Consider the following 4,747-nt stretch of genomic DNA (forward strand, 5'->3'; position numbering starts at 1 on the left):
AATTTACATGTGGGTCAATTTACTACATGATAATTGGGTTCTTTAGAAAAATGGAAGGTTGGGATAACAGTCCTAGAACAAAATGGAAAAAGTTTTGATAGGAGGAAAGTGAGAAAGGCCTTGATAGATTGAGGTAAAGCCCTGGGCACAAGCAGCCTGAGGATCCCTGAAAAACTGAGTACGGTGGAGGTGGTGAGGATGGGAAAAGGACACACAGATTCACTAGCTTTGCACTTTTTCTTCCATTAATGCCAAAACCCTGGGCTCAGTTTCAGTTTCCAGCAGGCCTACACTGGTAATTCACCTACATTGGTAAGTTTCCCTTACAGACCTCTAAATAAACACTTAATGGTCCCTTAAAATTAAATTAGCTTTGGTACCACCTACTTCTCAACTTGCACTTACCTCCCCTATCTGCCACAATCCTCATTATTTCCTAGAATTAAACAAAAAAAAAGGGCTAGTTCTAAAGCCATTTTTTTCTGTTCTCTTTCCTCTCTATTCACTTACTGAGGCCAAAACTTGCCATCTGTTGTTCTGTTTTCAATACTCTCAACTTCCTTCTTACGTATTTGCCACAAATTTAAGGTTCTTTGGGTGGCTCATTTAAAAACAGTTCAACTGCACTGTGTTGCTGCAAGTTAATCAGACTTTAGGCCTGAGCTCTTCAGTATTCTTTTTACCTACTTCCTCCATTCAGTCCTTCATCTCCTTGTAACATTTAAATGAAGACTGGACATTTCAGTGCCTAGTATGGTGCCAGGCACATAGGTACGCAAAAAATATTTGTCATAATTTTAATAACTTTATATAACCTCAGGAACATTCAGTATATAAAACTCTGAAAATCCTTGGAAGTAGTTACCTCAAAGCCAACAAGCTTATAAATTCATCCATGAAAGACTGGACTAGAAAATTCTAAGAATCACAGCATAAAAAGCAGCTCTAGTTTGCAAAATTTGCAGTGTGTTTTGTTGTCCTTTTATTCATTCACGGCTTCTTCTCAGGATATAGAAACAAAACGTTTGTGTTGCACCCACTTCAGAAGAAGCTGGATATGGCCTCAGAATTGAGTATTAGCGTCATTAAATTTTAATCTTGTTTAGGAAACTGCTTACTTTGGGAAAAGGGCAAATTGCCCATATGGAGACCGGAAATAAGGGAAACCCCTACACATCTTTTCCACAAACCCATATTATGTTAGGGAACTTCTGATTCTGTTAATTCATTAAACATTTTGAGAGGGTTTTTGGCCAGCACTGTACAGAGTGAGGTATACGAAGGGAGCAAGTGCACAGTCCTTGTCCCTAAAGAAGTTACAATGCAAAGAGAGAGAACCAGGCGCGGAACTCAGAACAAAAGCTGTGACTGCATAATAATGTACTAGTGGGGGGTGGGGAATGGGAAATCTGGAAGCCCAGTTGTTACTAGGAAAGTGGTTTCCAGGAGGTGAGAGGTTTTAGGCCAGCTCCAAAAGAGGTTGACTGTAATGATTTTCAGGAGTGAAAGTTGGAAGGCCTTCTACTTAGGAGGTAAACATCTGCCCTGATTTAAAGGTGGGAAGAACCTGAGGTGTGGGAGACCGTAAGGAGACTGACTTCCCAGCAGTCAAAAGGCTGATTTGGGGAAGGATTTTGAGGATGCAATAGGTAAGTTTGGGGAAGTCAGTTGATAGAGATGGGAAGGGACAGAGGTTTTTGTTGTTCTTGTTGTTATTTAAAAGCTTAGATCTGATGTGGTGGGTAAAAAACAAATAGGGAAATTACGTGATAAGAATGATTTTTATGACAGTTATGTAAGAATGAGATTGCAATAGAGAGGTCCTGGAGCTCAGCAAACAAACCAGACATGACATAATTTAGGCCTAGGTTGTTAAGACCTGCAATAAAATGGTAGCTGAAGAAATTTTCAAAGTTGAATAAATAGTAATAACAATAAGGAAAAGGCTATTCTACAAACTATCCCATTACTATTCTTTAATTATTAACCCAATTAACAATGATCTCCAGATAATGTATCTCCAGTGCCCCCTTCCCAACCAGCACCTCTCCCTAGTTTACATCTTTGTATCAAAGACATTTTATTCAGGACATCCTTTTCAGTACCCTCCACCTGTGCCTATTCAGCTTGCCTTTGCTTCATCTTCTTCCCATTTCACCTCCTCCTCTTCATTTAGTGAAATCATTTTAGTCCTTAAAAGACCCAGCCACTTTTCCCATAAAGCCATTTATGATCTCAAAAAATTCTCTGAAATTCTGTCTCCTAGTCACTTTGACTACGTGCAACTTATTTTCAAAATTATTAGAATTTTGGACTACTGATGGTATTCATTCTATTTAATTCTATTTTTAAAAATCATGATCATCATAGAAAATAAAAATCACTTTTAATCTCACCACCATTATTAAAATGTTGATGTATTTCTTCCAAATGTTGTTGAATGTGAATAATTTATACATATTTTAAAATACAGTATATACATCTTTGCATCTTTTAGTTTCTACTTTCATACAGTTATTTTAGAGGCTCCTAGAATCCAAGCAGTTCTACTCAGAATGTTAAGACTGCTGCTACTGCCACTTCTCTGTAACTCAGCTGCCACTCCCTATATCCTCTGATTATTCGTGACCTGCTCCCTTGTGGTTCTTGCTGCCTGGCGCCCACTACTTGCCTACTGAATGCACCTTTAAACCATTATTCAACCCACCTCAACCCCTCTTTCTCCTTGCACAGTTTTCGGGTAGAACTCTAACACTCTTCCTACAGATCTATTGCCCTTGGGTCTAGTGTCCATCCCAGTCCACAAACTGTTGCAAAGAGGGAGAGGGGTCGTGTAGTACCATAAGATAATTTATGAAGAAGGAACCTCTTAGAGGAATGGGAATGGCTGACACATTTGTCTTGACCGATATTTGTCCATTCTTTACTGGTTGAAAAGAAGATTTTTGATGACTATATATATTCTGTCCTGATTATTCCAGATGTACCTAACCATTACAATAGTGATGAACAGTTAGCATGTTTCTGATTTTCACTATTCTAAATAACAGTGCAATGAATAACCTTCTAAGTTGCCTGAGTCAGGGAAAAACTCCTTAGATTTCTAAAAGTTGAATTACTACATCAGAAGGGGCACTCTCAATAGAGTCTGCCAAATGAACTTCCAGAAGGGTTTTATGACATTAAAATATAAGCAAGGATTTTGACCTTTGTTATATTTTGCTGTCTAGGAACCACAGGGAAATATATACCATATGCTAGAAATACTTAATTGAAGAAATATTTGCTCTTAAGAGATGCTCCCATGTAATGAATTTAGTGCATTTTAGAAATGAAGGTGGTAGGGAAGATTACAAGACAGTAGTTTGTGTTTCCAGTGAGAAGAATGCACTGGGGACAGACTTGAATTGGAAAGAATTATTACGCACTTAAGTACATAATAAAAAGAATGAAAGGCATATTAAACTATACAAATTCATTCCTTATCTTTAACCTTTAAGTACATAACTAAATTTTACGTAGTTGAACCTTCATGTACACATTTGGTATTTTTTCAAGTAATAACTGATAAGGCCTTTGCCATTTTGCGATCTGCGTAAGAATTCCCGAGGCCAACGTGCGAGAAGTTAATTAGCCATTTCCCTTTGGTTAGAATTTTTTTTTCCCTTCAAATTTTTGTTGTTTGGATAATATGCTATGAATACCTTTGTGCATTCATCTTTTTTCAAGGTCATATCATTGAAAGATATTCCCCAAAGTGGAAGTGATATGAACGATTTTATAGCTTGCCTTATATACTGCACGATATTGTACTCCACTGACATGTTATTAACCTTGCACGTTTGTCTCGCTGATTCTTCAAACCCCCCTTAGGGAGACAGTGTCTTTTCATTTCCACACTCCCCACAGGGCGGCGGAGCAGAACTGGCTAAGAGCTGAGCGCAAAGTAAAAGCTCAATAAACACTAACGGATTAATCTTCCCGTACCTGTAGGCTCGACTTTCCTCTTCAACTTTTTCTCGCTCAGTCTCCTCATTTCTTTTCGGAATCTACTTCGTTACCTTAAATTGGCAACTTCAGGTAAAGTAATGTTGGACAGAGCTGCCTTTCGTGTCCCTTGCATCTTATTCTTCTGGGAGTTTCCCATTCTGGAACCTTCCTTGCCCGACTGCCGTCTGAGGAAGCCAAATTCAAAGCAGTCAAAACCACGTGAGCTCGCACCCGGGCGCCTTCTCGGGAAGGAGACGTTTGCTTGAAAACTTTCTACGCCACTCAATTTGGGCAGATTCTGAAGAAAACGAGATCGGCGCGCGTTTCTCTCAACCGAGTCGACGCTGAGTGGCAGAAATTCAATGAAGGAGTTGGGACGCCCGGGGGGATGTTCTGCATCTCACTAGCTGGGAGGAAACACTGGATGCCCCCTCCCAGGCCCCGACGGCTACGACAGGTGCGAAGCCCGCCCCGAGCCACAGGCCGCGATGGGGGATGTCCATCCCCGGCCGCCCGGTTGGAGCCCGGCGCCCAGCTGGAGCCCGGGCGTGGGTTCCCCCATCAGCCCGGCAACCCACCGGTCCGCACTCGCCGTGCAGAGCGGCCCGCCCCCTCGGGCACATCGAAGGCTTGGGGGGGGGGGGGGGGGGCGGGGTCAGTCGCAGCGTCTCCGCTGACGTAGCCGCTCGACCGGGCCGCCGCCGCCGCTGCTGCAGTGAGCTCGGCACCGGGGAGCGGGGAGCGGGGAAGGGGGGCG

The sequence above is a fragment of the Hippopotamus amphibius genome, chromosome 7 (assembly GCF_030028045.1).
Source record: "Hippopotamus amphibius kiboko isolate mHipAmp2 chromosome 7, mHipAmp2.hap2, whole genome shotgun sequence".
Lineage (NCBI taxonomy): Eukaryota > Metazoa > Chordata > Mammalia > Artiodactyla > Hippopotamidae > Hippopotamus > Hippopotamus amphibius.